General features: G+C 41.9%; 1 protein-coding gene across 10 annotated transcripts in view; it reads left to right on the top strand.

Moving 5' to 3' along the window:
• supt3h (SPT3 homolog, SAGA and STAGA complex component) overlaps positions 1–17385 on the top strand; it is a 697134-nt gene that overhangs the window by 355764 nt on the left and 323985 nt on the right. Inside the window, exon 2 of one of the 10 annotated variants that reach the window (XM_070885200.1) lies at positions 7802–7884. The exons of the other annotated variants lie outside the window; for them this stretch is intronic. The gene's annotated coding sequence lies outside the window, so the exon portion shown is untranslated. The remainder of the gene's footprint in view (positions 1–7801; positions 7885–17385) is intronic. 10 annotated transcript variants of the gene reach the window in all.

The following is a 17385-nucleotide window of genomic DNA, read 5'->3' as shown; positions in this document are numbered from 1 at the left end:
TCTTTCTGCACTGTCCTTCAATTCTAAGTTTAGAAAAAATTCCTTTTTTTGGAGGAGAGGAAAATTATGCTTGAACTGAAATCCGTGATGTAAAATACAAATAATTTAGGCTCTGTCTCAAAATTTTTGTTTTCATCATTTTACTAAATGCAGTTTTTAACGTTTTCTTTGGCACATGCTACTTTAAAGGACTGATCAGTGATGTACAAGCTGATACTGTATTTCAGGCTTTCTTCCAAACTAGCAGTATCACTTACTGAAAGCCTCTTGCTTTTATTAAACAGACAACATGGCACCATGTTTGATAAATAAGGCTTTGCATTCAAAAATGTTCCAGAACAATGTACAGTAAATCACATTGTTCAGGGTGCCTTGTGCCCACCCTGTTAGAGACTAATACCGGTTTCTTTTCCAACTAGTAGCCAAGGCAACCCAAGTAGCCCAATATTTACAGTAACAAACATAATTAATACAACTGGTGAAAAATAACTTCATGTCTATATAGATTTCTGTATTTTTCTGTTCTTTTTCCCCATCCAACCTACCATGTGCTATTGTCCTGTGGCAGTTGACCTGTGCTGATGCTTCTCCATAATCACTGTATTTCAGATGGGTTAAATTTCCCTCCATCATTCTGTCTCCTTTTTTGGCGAAGGGCTCCATATCTGCTAGGCGTATCCCTTATATAGCCCAGTTCAGATTAGAAACTTACAGCAGAGGAGTCGCAAGCTCAAGCTCAAGTTTGCATCCAAATGTTTCACCCCACAGTGCGTTGGCTTGTTAATGTAGTGCTACTAATTTGCTGATGAAATACTATAATTTACAGCAAAGGTAAACTGGAAAGGAAAAGACGTGAAATATTTTATACTGAACATACAGTTTTACTTATTTTAATTTTAGCTATGAGGAAAGATTGGATAGGCTGGGGTTGTTTTCTTTGGAACAGAGGAGGCTGAGGGGAGACCTAATTGAGGTGCATAAAATTGAGGGGTCTAGTTAGAGTGGATAGGAAGGACCTATTTCCTTTAGCAGAGGGGTCAACAACCAGGGCATAGATTTAAAGTAATTGGAAGGAGGCTTAACGGGGATTTGAGGGGAAATTTTTCACCCAGGGCGTGGTGGGGGTCTGGAACTCACTGCCTGAAAGGGGTGGTAGAGGCCGAAACCCTCACCACATTTCAAAAGTACTTGGATATGCACTTGAAGTGCCGTTACCTACAAGGCTACGGATCAAGAGCTGGAAAATGGGATTAGGCTGGATAGCTCTTTGTCAGCCGGCACGGACATGATGGGCCGAATGGCCTCCTTCCGTGCTATAAATTTCTATGATTCTATGAAGTACGTTACAACTGTTTACGAATCTTCTGCTCTGTCATTCCCTTTAATATATTAGAATGTACGCTCTACTTAATAATAGATTGAATTGTATAAGCAAACACATTTTTCTTCATTGACCCACTAGATTTCGGTATTATTTAATAAATGAAAAGTCAACCACAGTGATTTATGCTTTAACCTGCAAACCACTCTCCACCATGCAATGAAATCAGTTTGATTACCAGAATTAGAAATGTTCCCTTAGCACGATTAAGTGCTGTATTAGTGCTAATACTTGAATTTATATAGTGATTTATGATGTTGAAACAACATATATTTATAGTGCCTTTCACATAACAAAACGCCCCAAGGTGTTTTGTAGGATGATGCGGTGGACATCAGCCAGAAGTAGGACAGACAAATTAGAAGGTGACCAGACACAGTCAAAGAGGGGAGTTTAGAGGAGACTGTTGAAGAGTGGGAGAGAGGTAGGAAGGGAAAACAGTTTAGGAATTCCAGAGCTCAAGGCATGATGGAGCGGAGGTTGAAATTAAGATCGAGAATTGGGCAGTTGGCTAGCAACGTGGAGGTTGTGAAGGACAGAAGTTTGTGACGACTCATCCTGTGAGGACTTGAGGATTACCTTGCTTTTTCCAAAAGACTTGGAAATAAAATGGAGATTATATTGTCAAAGCTTTATTTTACACAAGTCTGGCATTTATTTAAATCTATTAACAGTCAACACCTATGAACAGAATGTGAACAGAAGTACCTGTGAACATGGGTTTTTCTGATGTTTACAAAAGAATATCAAGAGATTGGTTATAAGAGAATGGCTTGATGCTTATTGCTGTTAAATTCAGTTAACAATCTCTGTCCCAAATCATTTTTGAGGGTGAAAGAGGATTGTTTTAATATATAACAACTTGGAAGCTGAATAAACAAACTTTTGAGCATTTTATAAGGTTGTTTGTTTTTTATGGAAATTATTTTTTTTATTAAAGGCTGTCTAAGTCAGCAAACTCACTAATCCTGCACTAAGTATTATGCTTCTGCACTTCTGCTGATAAGTCAGTATCCCTGGTAATAGTACTTGGCATAACTCCTTGTTCTTATAAAACCTCCAGCTCACTGTGAGCAATGATATGGGAGATCTGCTAGTGTATTTTTTTAATGATGTGACACACTTTCGAGCTCTTTGGTATAGTAGTACAATATTACATGTTTTATTAGTGTGAAAAATATAAAATATTTTCTAAACCTAGAGTATTGGTCAACAGATTTATAGAATATATAAAGTTCTGCATCTTTATGGCACATTTAGCTGTAAAATGTGGCTTTTATTCACTACACTATACCAACTACATGTTGCAAGAGGAGGCTGAATTCCCAGCATAAATTTTTCCATATCTGCACATAAACAAGGTTCATATGAAACTGAGGGTTAGAAATATCTAAATTTGGATGCTGTTAACCTTGTTGAACTATACTGCAGATTTGAATAATACTCTGATTTCATCTATTATCATATCGTCTGACATTAGAAAAATGTTTTTCACTCGGATTGAAGTGTCGGCATTCCAGTGTGAGCCAAATAAATGCAAGCAGATAAGTATTTTATTTTCCTTCAAGCCTAACAGAAGGAAAGGGCCATGTGTGATAGTTTCTTAAAGTGGAAAGGGAGGAAAGAAACATAGGGCCTGAATTTGTGGTCGGAGGCATACCTCCGGAGTACATCTCCGGCCCGAATAAAAATGCAAACCTACCTGCTGGCACCCGGGCTTCAGAGATTTCAGGCCCTGCGTAAAGGCCCACGGATCCCAGAGACGCAGGTGGTCTGGAAGCGTCTGTGAGATCACATGGGCCTGGTCCTCCAATCAGAAAGAAGGATTCCATTGCTGTCATTGCTGAATGGAATCCCCTAATGACCAGCAATGGAATCCTCAAATAATTGAAGAATTTACACAATTCTAATAAAAATAATTGTACCCATTTTCACATTTAATTAAAAGTCCCTTTAATGAAAATTACAATTAAAATGTATTTTTTTGGAAAATAATTTTAAATATTTTAATCTGGATCAAAATTGACATACTAATTTTAAATGTTTGTGGATGATTTACGTTTAAATTTTTCAGTTAACATTTATATTAACCCTTATGCTGGTAAAATCAGACCCTATGTCGACTTTTACCAGGCATAAGTGTTTTGTGGGCATTTGCAGGGTAGTAGTTGGGCAAATATCCCAACTCTGAGCCAGCAAAAGTGATTTATTTTTTGGAGAACCTTGACAGATCACAAGTTGCGGATTTAAAATTAACAATTGAACTAGCATCAATTGTCGTTTGCGGAAGAGAGTTCCAAACTTCTACCACCCTTTGTGTGTCGAAGTGTTTCTTAGAATGGGTGGGTAGGATCTAAAACAACACATTCATGTGAGTGGTGCTGTGATGATTTGATCTAACCAGATTCTTTCTCAATTATGCTATTTTACGTTGTTTTGAATCTGAAGATGTTCAAATTTTGTCTAGATGGAGCCATGTGTAGTTCCAAATATAGACTGGTCAGAGTTCTGGGATTCCTCCAACCAAGACTCTGCCAAATTTGAATGTAGCTTGTCAAACAATGAAGTTTGAGATAAAGGAAGACTCAAAGAAAAGGATGAACCATCCGTGGCTAACTAAGGAAGTAAACGATGGTATGAAAACAAAGTCATACAATGTTGCAAAAAATAGTGGAAGGTCAGAGAAGTGGGAAATTTTTAGAAATCAGCAAAGAACAATTAAAAAAATAATGAAGAGAGAGAAGATAATTTGAGAGTAAACTAGCAAGAAATATAAAAACAGACTAAGAGCTTCTACAGGTACATAATAAGGAAGAGAGTAGCTAAAGTAAATGTTGGTCCCTTAGAGGATGAGACTGGGGAATTAATAATGGGAAACCGGGAAATGGCAGAGACTTTGAACAAATATTTTGCATCGGTCTCCATGGTAGAAGACACTTAAAGCATCAAAATTGATAATCAAGAGGCTATTAGAAGTGAGGAGCTTAAAACAATCACTATCACTAGAAAAAAATACTAGGCAAGCGAATGGGACTAAAGGTGGACAAGTCCTCTGGACCTGATGGGCCTTCTTCTTAAAGTCTTAAAAGAAGTGGCTGCAGAGATAATGGACGCATTGGTTGTAATCTACCAAAATTCCCTAGATTCTGGAGAGGTCCCAGCGGATTGGAAAATCGCAAATGTAACGCCCCTTTTTAAGAAAGGAGGGAGTCAGAAAGCAGGAAACTATAGACCAGTTTACCTAACATCTGTCATTGGGAAAATGCTGGAGTCCATTACTAAGGAGTCCATTACTAAGGAAGTGGTAGCAGGGCATTTAGAAAAGCATAATAAAGTCAAGCAGAGTCAGCATAGTTTTATGAATGTTTGACAAATTTGCTGGAGTTCTTTGAGGATGTAATGAGCAGGGTGGATAAAGGAGAACCAGTAGATGTCGTGTCTTTGGATTTCCAGAAGACATTCAATAAGGTGCCACATAAAAAATTACTGCACAAGATAAGAGCTCACGGGGTTGGGAGTAATATATTAGCATGGATAGAGGATTGGCTAACAAACAGAAAACAGAGAGTTGGATAAATGGGTCATTTTCAGGTTGGCAAATTGTAACTAGTGGGATGCCACAGGGATCGGTGCTGGGGTCTCAACTAGTTACAATCTATATTAATGACTTGGATGAAGGGACTGAGTGTAATGTAGCCAAATGTGCTGATGATACAAAGATAGGTGGGAAAGCAAATTGTGTGGAGGACGCAAAGAATCTGCAAAGGGGTATAGATAGGCTAAGTGAGTGGGCAAAAATTTAGCAGATGGACTATAATGTGGGAAAATGTGAGGTTATCCACTTTGGTAGGAAAAATTTAAAAAGCAAGTTATTATTTAAATGGAAGAGATTAAAAAATGCTGAGGCATAGAGGGATCTGGGGGTCCTTGTACATGAAACACAAAAAGTTAGTATGCAGGTACAGCAAGTAATTAGGAAGGCAAACGGAATGTTGGTCTTTAATGCAAGGGGGATGGAGTATAAAAGGAGGGAAGTCCTGCTACAACTGGATAGGGCATTGGTGAGACCACACCTGGAGTACTGCGTACAGTTTTGGTCTCCTCATTTAAGGAGGGATATACTTGCATTGGAGGTAGTTCAGAGAAGGTTCACAAGGTTGATTCCTGAGATGAAGGAGTTGTCTTATGAAGAAAGGTTGAGCAGGCAGGACCTATATTCATTGGAGTTGAGAAGAATGAGAGGGGTTTTATTGAAACATATAAGATTCTGAGGGGGCTTGACAGGATAGGTGCAGGAAGGATGTTTCTCCTCGTAGAGAATCTAGAACTAAGGGGCATCGTTTCAGAATAAGTGGTCGCCCATTTAAAATGGAAATGAGGAGGAATTTCTTCTCTGAGGGTTGTGAATCTTTGGAATTCTCAAGCCGAGAGAGCTGTGGAGGCTGGGTCATTGAATATATTTAAAGTGGAGATAGATTTTTGAATGATAAGGGAGTCAGGAACTATGGGGAGCAGGCAGAGAAGTGGAGTTGAGGCCACGATCAGATCAGCCATGATCGTATTGAATGGCGGAGCATGCTCGAGGGGCCAAATGGTTTACTCCTGCTCCTATTTCTTATGTTCTTATGAACAGCAGAAGAAGTGTCCTGCAGGCAGACTAACTAACACTTACTTCTTCACGATCAGTCAGGTAGGTGTCCTGGCTGATGCAATTAACCATGATATACAGGCGTTGATTGGGAACCATTACTTTGATCATCTGAGAAGTGTATGGCTGCAATGAGGACATGCTGGGTTCAGGAATCTTAATGAAACTTAGGGGAAAAAAACTATTATTCCTTGGCAACAATAGTGTTTTGCACTGCAAAAGCATTCAACTTGTACCTCATGCAATCAGTGCAGACATGAGTTAGCTTGGGTTAGGTGCTGTATTGCTCCATAAATATAATTGGAAATCTCGAGTGAACATGGCACGTAGATATGCTCAAGGAGAGAAGGAAACATTAACTATGACATTTGTTTGGGAGTGTTTTCATCCACATGTATTGTAACATTTAAGACTGATAATTAAGTAATTTTGAGATATATTTGGAGAAAGAGTTTAAGCAGTTACCGACTAGATTGAATAACAAGATTTCAAGTGTGGTAATCTCTGGATGGCGTTTGATGGCGCGTGCTGACAGTTGATGGGGAGGATGGTTAGATAGGTCAGTGTATGGCTGTAGGGCTGGTGCAGGAGGAAAGGGGTACTGATATGAGATCTGGAACAAATGAAGCTTTCATCTGAATCAGAATGAGGTGAATCTAGCAGAGGGTAGGATTCAAACTAATCTGACAGGGGTGGAGAAAGGTTTGGCATTGGACTGCTGAAGTAGAGCAGGATTCATAACTCTGTTGGAGTCAAAGAAAATCTAGTTGAAACAAATAGTGAGAAAGTATTACCGGAGAAGAAATGAAAAGAAAGAAGCGTTGAGGTTGAGAGAGATGAAACCACGGTCAAATAAGAGGCAAAGCATATCAAAAAATTAAATGAATAAACCAGGAAAAAATTCCAAAACATTGGAGCTCGGGTTGTGTGTTAAGTACATGATTGCGCAAAAATTCAAAACAAAATTGGAGAGGTGGAAGGGACTAACAGCTATGGAGAGGTATGAAATAGTAGTAATACCAGAGATGTGACTGGAGCTGGGACAGAACTGGGAGCTTAATATTATGGCTTATGACTTTCTTTAGAAATGATGGCAAGTGAAGGAATTCATCACAGTGCCAGAAGAGCAGGCATAGAAATGTTGGGCCAAATGTTTTCCTTTTGTGTGATAAACCTTTAATCGTTATTTTTAAGAAAGAAATCATTGATTGTCCATTACAAATACAACATTTATTGCTACAATTTAAGAACTATGAGCTACAAGTGATGATCATTACTGAAATATATTGTACACAACCGATTGCATGTACCTAGCAAAGATTGGCAGTACTTCCAGTGATGGTGAAGTAATAGTGGATATTCACAGCTTGTTGACCTCAGTACCCATGTCTGAACACCGACTTGAACAACTCGTGCAGGAGACCGTTAAGGACAAAGATATGCAGTTTCTCCGAGAGACTCTATGAAATGGATGCCTAGTTGTTCAAGGAAGTTGCTGATTGTTGAAATTAGAGATGGGCTCTCAGTGATCAAAGGTCTAGTTTTCAGAGACCGCATAATTGCAATTCCTCACAGCTGAACAAAAGAAACTTAATAGAATATTAACCTGGAGCATCTGATTACTATGAAATGAAAACATGAGAATTTTTACTTACTGTTGTGTTGGGGGGGGTGGGGGGAGGAAGGAGGTGGGGAGTGGGAGGGGTGTTCGAGTATTGTGCGGGAAACACGGAGGTATGGGTCTCACAGCGTGCGTCTTTCGTCATTGACAGGTTCTCCGCCCAGAAGTCAGTCTGATTGATGGGCTTAGCTTCCAGTCGGGCGGGGAGCACTCCGCTGGAGGCCACAGGGTGAGGTAGGTTTGATCCCCGACCCCGGGGGGCAGGGAGGAGTGGTCTAATCCAGGGAGTGGGCAATCCGTTTCCTGATTCCGGGAGCGGGGAGGAGGAGGTCCAATCCTTGATCCGGGGGTAGGTCCGATCCCTGACCTGGGTTGGGGTGGGGGGGAAAGAAAGCTGGGTCCGATCCCTGACCGTGGGATGGGGCGGGGGGGGGGGGTCTGATCCCTGACAGGGAGGGTGGGGGAGTCCGGTAGGAAACACTCCTGTTCCTCCTGGCCCACAAGGAGTTCTCCCTGAGGCTCTCCTCACCTCGCTGCTGTGTTTCTTGAGGCCCAGGAAACCTGTCTGGCCATAGTAAAACCCGGACAACAGGTTAAATCTAAGGCTTCCAGCCGACTTAACATATCTAAAATGCCAACCCATCTTCTGGAGGTGGGTGGAGCTGGCTTTCCGACACGCCTCAATTTCTGGCCATTTAAAACCCACCCGAACCAACCCCCACCCCCTCATCCATGCTAAAATTCCTCCCATAGAGTCTGTGATTTTATTTGTTAGTCTTGACCGAACCAAATATAAGCATTCTGGTGATGGATTGTGCTTCATATTTAATTTGCAGCATACAGGCATGGAACTCGACCTGCATTCAGTTACCACAAGATCATGATAGAAGGTTGATTCGGTCGTATTCTAATTAACCAAATATCTACCCTTTGAGAAATGCCAGCAATAAAATTCATTAAAGCAATTAAATCACTATTCCCTAGAAATATATATCAAAACAGATCTTCAGTGATAATGAGCCTTGTTATGATACCATACAATTCCATTAGTTTATGGATGATTGCACAATGTTCAATTCCCATTCGCAAATCGTCAGAAAATTGAGCTGTCCGTGCACACATGCAGCAAGACCTGGACGACATTCAGACTTGGGCTGATAAGTATCAAGTAACATTTGCGCCACACAAGTGCCAGGCAATGACAATCTCCAACAAGCGAGAGTATAAACACCAGCCCTTGATATTCAATGGCATTACCATCAATGAATCCCCCACCATCAACATCTTGGGGGTCACCATTGACCGGAAACTTAACTGGACCAGCACATAAATACCATGGCAACAAGAGCAGGTCAGAGGCTAGATATTTTGCGGCGAGTGTCTTACCTCCTGACTCCCCAAAGCCTTTCCACCATCTACAAGGTACAAGTCAGGAGTGTGATGGAATACTTTCCACTTATCTGGATGAGTGCAGCTCCAACAACACAAGAAGCTCGACACCATTCAGGACAAAGCAGCCTGCTTGATTGGCACCCCATCCACCACCTTCAACATTCACGCACTCCAAGATGCACTGAAGCAACTCACCAAGTCTTCTTAGGCAGGACCTCCCAAACCCGCGACCTCTGCCACCTAGAAGGACAAGGGCAGCGGAAGCACCATCACCTGCAAGTTCCCCTCCAAGTTACACACCATCCTGGCTTGGAAATATATCACTGTTCCTTCATCGTCACTAGGTCAATATCCTAGAATCCCTCCCGAACAGCACTGTGGGAGTTCCTTCATCACAAGGACTGCAGCAGTTCAAGAAGACGACTCATCACCACCTTCTCAAGGGCAATTAGAGATGGGCAATAAATGCTGGCCTTGCTAGCGACATCCATATCCCGTGAACGAATGAAAAAAAAATCATTATGAAGACGAATGACCAGAGTTAAGATCTGTGCATAAGTTAACCATGTATAGAGCATAGCTTTGGACAATGATCATCATCATCGGCAATCCCTCGGAATCGAGGAAGACTTGCTTCCATTCTTAGAATGAGTCCTTAGGTGACTGAACAGTCCAATACGAGAGCCACAGTCCCTGCCACAGGTGGGACAGACAGTCGTTGAGGGTAAGGGAGGGTGAGACAGGTTTGCCGAACGTTCTTTCCGCTGCCTGTGCTTGATTTCTGCATGCTCTCGGCGATGAGACTCGAGGTGCTCAGCGCTCTCCCGGATGCACATCCTCCACTTAGGATGGACTTTGGTCAGGGACTCCCAGGTGTCGGTGGGGATGTTGCACTTTATCAGAGAGGCTTTGAGGATGTCCTTGTAACGTTTCCTCTGTCCACCTTTGGCTCGTTTGCCATGAAGGAGTTCCGAGTAGAGTGCTTGCTTTTGGAGTCTCGTGTCTGGCATGCGGGCAATGTGGCCTGCCCAGCGGAGCTGATCAAGTGTGGTCAGTGCTTCAATGCTGGGGATGTTGGCCTGGTCGAGGACGCTAATGTTGGTGCATCTGTCCTCCCAGGGGATTGATAGGATCTTGCGGAGGCGTCGTTGGTGGCATTTCTCCAGTGACTTGAGGTGTCTACTGTACATGGTCCATGTCTCTGAACCGTACAGGAAGGCAGGTATTACTACAGCCCTGCAGACCATGAGCTTGGAAAATGAACCAGTGTGGCAGCAGTGTCATGTAGTCTCTATTTTGTATTATTACGTGAATATAAGTTGTTCCAATTTGAACTAAGCAACACCGATCATACCTATTGTGTTGTGAATTTCGCCTCACTATAGAACAAAGCAGCTTATGATTTGCACCAAATGACGCCTCATCCAGTGTTAACTCAGTCTGCATTTGGAGAGGTTGAAGAAATATAATTGTAAAAGCCATTTGGATCCGGTCCAGATCACGGGCCAGTTTCATTATTACACTTCTTGGCCCCAATACAATACAAGTAGATACAGGAGAAACTGGGGCTCTCTTCCTTAGAATAAAGAAGCTTGGGGCGATCTAATAGAAGTATTCAACATTAGGAGAGGGTTTAGTAATGTCAGGGAAACTATTTTCACTGGTTGGTGAGTTGGTAACTGGATAGCATATATTTATTTACAAGAAGGAAGGGAATGGTTAGAGGATTTTTTTTTAAGGTTGTTAGAATATCGAAACCCCTACCCCAAACAATGATGATTACTTTAAAGAGAATTAGATTAATATTTGAAAAAGAAAAAATTTAAAAGATGCTTGTAAATAACTGCGGAATGGCACGAAGTAACTAGCTCTTTCAAAACTAGCAAAGGTGCAATGGACAGAATGACTGGCTTATGTGCTGTACAATGCTATGATTCTATAATTCTAATAGAAACAAAGAAAATAGGTGCAGGAGCAGGCCATTCGAGCCTGCACCACCATTCAATAAGATCATGGCTGATCATTCACCTCAGTACCCCTTTCCTGCTTTCTCTCCATGACCCCTTGATCCCTTTAGCCATAAGCGCCATATCAAACTCCCTCTTGAATATATCTAACAAACTGGCATCAACAACTCTCTGCGGTAGAGAATTCCACAGTTTCACAACTCTGAGTGAAGAAGTTCCTCCTCATCTCGGTCCTAAATGGCTTACCCATTATCCTTAGACTGTGACCCCTGGTTCTGGACTTCACCAACATCGGGAACATTCTTCCTGCATCTAACCTGTCCAGTTCCATCAGAATTTTATGTTTCTATGAGATCCCCTCTCATTCTTCTCAACTCCAGTGAATAAAGGCCCAGTCGATCCAGTCTCTCCTCATATGTCAGTCCTGCCATCCCGGGAATCATTCTGGTGAACCTTCGCTGCACTCCTTCAACAACAAGAACGTCCTTCCTCAGATTAGGAGACCAAAACTGAGCACACTATTCCAGGTGAGGCCTCACCAAGGCCCTGTACAACTGCAGTAAGACCTCCCTGCTCCTATACTCAAATCCTCTCGCTACCAGCATGCCATTTGCCGCCTTCACCGCCTGCTGTACCTGCATGCCAACTTTCAATGACTAATGTACCATGACACCAGGTCTCGTTGCACCTCTCCTTTTCCTAATCTGCCGCCATTCAGATAATATTCTGCCTTCACGTTTTTGCCACCAAAGTGGATAACCTCACATTTATCCACATTATACTGCATCTGCCGTGAATTTGCCCACTCACCTAACCTGTCCAAGTCCCCTTGCAGCCTCTTAGCATCCTCCTCACAGCTCACACTGCCACCCAGCTTAATGTCATCTGCAAACTTGGAGATATTACATTCAATTCCTTCGTCTAAATCATTAATGTATATTGTAAATAGCTGAGGTCCTAGCACTGAACCTTGCAGCACCCCACTAGTCACTGCCTGCCATTCTGAAAAGGACCCGTTTATCCCAACTCTCTGCTTCCTGTCTGCCAACCAGTTCTCTATCCACGTCAATATATTACCCCCAATACCATGTGCTTTGATTTTGCACATCAATCTCTTGTGTGGCACCTTGTCAAAAGCTTTTTGCAAGTCCAAATGCACCACACCCACTGGTTCTCCCTTGTCCACTCTACTAGTTACATCCTCAAAAAATTATAGAAGATTTCCCTTTCATAAATCCATGCTGACTTGGACCGATCCTGTCACTGCTTTCCAAATGCGCTGCTATTTCATCTTTAATAATTGATTCCAACATTTTCCCCACTACCGATGTCAGGCTAACTGGTCTATAATTCCCCGTTTTCTCTCTCCCTCCTTTTCTAAAAAGTGGTGTGACATTAGTTACCCTCCAATCCATACGAACGGATCCAGAGTCGATAGATTGTTGGAAAATGATCATCAATGCATCCATTATTTCTAGGGCCACTTCCTTAAGTACTCTGAGGTACAGACTATCAGGCCCTGGGGATTTATCGGCCTTCAATCCTATCAATTCTGACTAATAAGGATTTCCTTCAGTTCTTCCTTCTCGCTAGATCCTCTGTCTCCTAGTATTTCCAGAAGGTTATTTGTGTCTTCCTTCATGAAGAAAGAACCAAAGTATTTGTTCAATTGGTCTGCCATTTCTCTGTTCCCCATTATAAACTCACCTGATTCTGATTGCAAGGGACCTACGTTTGTCTTCACTAATCTCTTTCACTTCACATATCTATAGAAGCTTTTGCAGTCAGTTTTTAATGTTCCCAGCAAGCTTCCTCTCATATTCTATTTTCCACTTCCTAATTAAATACTTTAACCTCCTCTGATGGATTCTAAATTTCTCCCAGTCATTAGGTTTGCTGCTTTTTCTGGCCAATTTATATGCCTCTTCCTTGGATTTAACACTATCCCTAATTTCCCTTGTTAGCCACGGTTGAGCCACCTTCCCCGTTTTATTTTTACTCCAGACAGGGATGTACAATTGTTGAAGTTTATCCATGTGATCTTTAAATGTCTGCCATTGCATTTCCACCGTCAACCCTTTAAGTATCATTTGCCAGTCTATTCTAGCCAATTCACATCTCATACAATCGAAGTTACCTTTCCTTAAGTTCAGGACCCTAGTCTCTGAATTAACTGTGTCACTCTCCACCTTAATAAAGAATTCTACCATATTATGGTCACTCTTCCCCAAGGGGCCTCGCAGAACAAGATTTTGCTAATTAGTCCTTTCTCATTACACTTCACCCAGTCTAGGATGGCCAGCCCTCTAGTTGGTTCCTCGACATATTGGTCTAGAAAACCATATACACTCCAGGAAATTCTCCTCCACCGTATTGCTACCAGTTTGGTTAGCCCAATCTATATGTAGCTTAAAGTCGCCCATGATAACTGCTGTGCCTTTATTGCACGCATCCCTAATTTCTTGTTTGATGCTGTCCCCAATCTCACTACTACTGTTTGGTCTGCACACAACTCCCACTATCGTTTTCTGCTCTTTGGTATTCCGTAACTCTGCCCATACAGATTCCACATCATCCAAGCTAATGTCCTTCCTTACTATTGCATTAATTTCCTCTTTAACCAGCAACGCTACCCTACCTCCTTTTCCTTTCTGTCGATCCTTCCTGGATGTTGAGTTCCCAGCCTTGGTCACCCTGGAGCCATGTCTCCGTAATCCCAATTATATCATATTCGTTAATAGCTGTCTGAGCAGTTAATTCGTCCACCTTATTATGAATACTCCTCGCATTGAGGCACAGAGCCTTCATGCTTGTCTTTTTAATACATTGTGTCCCTTTAGAATTTTGATGTAATGTGGCCCTTTTTGATTTTTGCCTTGGGTTTCTCTGCCCTCAACTTTTACTTTTCTTCTTTCCATCTTTTGCTTCTGCCCCCATTTTACTTCCCTCTGTCTCCCTGCATAGATTCCCATCCCATCATTTTGCAAATGTAAATACAAAATATCTTCTAAAGATTGCAATTGTTGAAGAGCTGCTAAATTCTAGCCGCTAAAAATAAAAAACGAGCTGCAACTTGGAAAAGTAACAACCTATAGTAAGATGTTTTCACAATGTTGTTCAGTGTAACACAAAAAGTAAATTGATGCTTTTTGCAAATGCCAGTAGAACCACAGGCCTGAATAGTGCATACCTTCAGTTTAGGCCTGATGTTTCCAGTGGCCTAAAATAATCACTGATGTAAAGGAAGTGGCTGTGGCTGATTAACGTGTTGGGTTTCTTCCTCTTTCTCAGCATCTGCTGTGATGATATGGAGCTTGCTGTGTGGGGCAAAGAATTTAGCAGACAGCCTATGGGAAAGCTATGAAAAAAGAACATTAAGATAGAAACCTGCCACAATCGAAGTGGAGATAAGATAGCCACAGTAGAAGTGCGCCATCAGCTGTTGTATCTCGGTGGAAGTTTGGATGTGATGGTGGCTCGACCTGATTTTCATATTCACCAAACAATGTGAATATCGATGGGATAATGAGCTGAATCCAATCAAGAAACTATGTTTTGCAAGGTTTTGTTTCCACTACAGGTGTAAACTGCTTGAAGACTAATGCAAACAATATTGAGCTAGTTTGAATATTATGATTGGGTTGCAGCTTTTTATATCCTGTTAGCCTTTTAACCAAATTAGAATAATCATTCATGAGGCCAACAATTGCCCAACTCATTTTATTGGGCTCAAAATTGGCCAGGAGTTGCTGCGTTTTTTTGAGCAACTTGATTTATCTGGAGTATCTTAAAAATCCACATTTTGCATATTCAATTTGCGGCAGTGTAAGTGAGTTAGTTAGGATTTTTTTAGTTTAGTTTTATTTTTTTCAAAAGGGGGCATTACCAGCAACCTCGGCCCATTTTGGCCACTTTGGACAGCTAATAATTACTCCAAACTAACTTAGGCCAGCGTATGTGGCCGCTTGTGAAAACCCTTGCGGAGAGTTAAGAAATCAGCGCAGGTAACATAGAAACATAGAAACATAGAAAATAGGTGCAGGAGTAGGCCATTCGGCCCTTCTAGCCTGCACCGCCATTCAATGAGTTCATAGCTGAACATGCAACTTCAGTACCCCATTCTTGCTTTCTCGCCATACCCCTTGATCCCCCTGGTAGTAAGGACTTCATCTAACTCCTTTTTGAATATATTTAGTGAATTGGCCTCAACAACTTTCTGTGGTAGAGAATTCCACAGGTTCACCACTCTCTGGGTGAAGAAGTTTCTCCTCATCTCGGTCCTAAATGGCTTACCTCTTATCCTTAGACTGTGACCCCTGGTTCTGGACTTCCCCAACATTGGGAACATTCTTGTACAGGTAGGTACATCGGAGGCCAGCAGAACTTAATATCTTGTCTAAAGAATGTGAATAGGATCAAACAGCTATACAGGTCACCATATGACAAACTTCGCAAAGTTAACTTACTATACAACAGAAGCATTCATGGAAGTTTAAACTACAAAAATAAAAGAAGTAAAAGATAGTTGGATTAATTTACCCTGATCTCTCAACTAATTTAAACAACTATTTGTTTGCAATGATTATACGCGACCAAAATTGAGCCCATATTATCTAAATAAAGTCTACTTCAATAAGTAAGATATTCTCAGTGTTCCTCCGTCACTTATGTTCTTCTTTCACAATATTCTTTCACAATGGCACTAGGTGAATAGGCTTGACAATTGGGCACCACTATTCATGAGACAAAACATATTTACATAATTTTTTCAAAATATCCAAATAAAAAATAGAAATAAGTACCTCCTGCTCATAATTCTTATGTTCTTATGTTCTCCCAGCTGCCTAAGCTCACCCACCATCAGAACGCCCCTTACAAACAACCCTATCTCCCGGGGTCGGGGATCAGATACTGCAGGATCAGAACAGCACCTGGGGTCAGAGATCGGACACGTCTGGGGATCAGATCTTCCCTAGAGGTCGGGGATCGGACTGCCCATGGGATCGGAACCCCTTACCCCCATAGGGTCGGTGATTGAATCCATCCTGTGGTTCGGAGTCCCCAGCCCCCAGGCCTGGGATCAAAGCCCCCCTCCCCCAGCCACCCCGGCTTGGCCCCTGCACCACTGCACCAACCTGCTTGTTGTGGCCTTCTATCCAGCATCCCCCCTCCTGCCCCGACCTGAAGCCAGACTGTCAATCTTCAGCCCCGGAAGGCAGCGGGCTGGCTTGTGCGAGAGGATTAATTAGCAATCTGGTCATGCGAGGCCCCTTGGGAAAGAGTGGCTATAATATGGTAGAATTCTTCATTAAGATGGAGAGTGACACAGTTAATTCAGAGACGAGGGTCCTGAACTTAAGGAAAGGTAACTTCGATGGTATGAGGCGTGAATTGGCTAGGATAGACTGGCGAATGATACTTAAAGGGCTGACGGTGGATAGGCAATGACAGACATTTAAAGATCACATGGATGAACTTCAAAAATTGTACATTCTCTGTCTGGCGTAAAAATAAAAAGGGGAAGATGGCTCAACCGTGGCTAACAAGGGAAAGTAGGGATAATGTTAAATCCAAGGAAGAAGCATATAAATTGGCCAGAAAAAGCAGCAAACCTGAGGACTGGGAGAAATTTAGAATCCAGCAGAGGGGGACTAATGCTTTAATTAGGAGGGGGAAAATTGAGTACGAGATTAAGCTTACAGGGAACATAAAAACTGATTGCAAAAGCTTTTATAGAAATGTGAAGAGAAAAAGATTAGTGAAGACTAATGTAGGTCCCTTGCAGCCAGAATCAGGTGAATTCATAATGGGGAACAAGGAAACGGCAGACCAATTGAACAAATACTTTGGTTTTGTCTTAACTAAGGATAACACGAATAACCTCCCGAAAATAATAGGGGACCGAGGGTCCAGTGAGAAGGAGGAATCGCCAGGAAATTGTGTTAGGGAAATTGATGGGATTGAAGGCCAATAAATTTCCAGGGCCTGGTGGTCTGCATCCCAGAGTACTTAAGGAAGTGGCCCTAGAAATAGTGGATGCATTGGTGGTCATTTTCCAACATTCTATAGACTCTGGATCAGTTCCTATGGATTGGAGGGTAGCGAATGTAACCCCACTTTTTTAAAAGGAGGCAGAGAGAAAACGGGGAATTATAGACCGATTAGCCTGACATCGGTCGTGGGGAAAATGTTGGAATCAATTATTAAAGATGAAATAGCAGCGCATTTGGAAAACAGTGACGGAATCGGTCCAAGTCAGCATGGATTTATGAAAGGGAAATCATGCTTGACAAATCTTCTAGAATTTTTTGAGGATGTAACTAGTAGAATGGACAAGGGAGAATCAGTGGCTGTGGTGTATTTGGACTTGCAAAAA

This window comes from Pristiophorus japonicus, chromosome 7 (genome assembly GCF_044704955.1).
Source record: "Pristiophorus japonicus isolate sPriJap1 chromosome 7, sPriJap1.hap1, whole genome shotgun sequence".
NCBI classification, from domain to species: Eukaryota; Metazoa; Chordata; class Chondrichthyes; family Pristiophoridae; genus Pristiophorus; species Pristiophorus japonicus.
The sequence above is the reverse complement of the archived record's forward strand: the minus strand, read 5'-3'. Positions and strand labels throughout refer to the sequence as shown.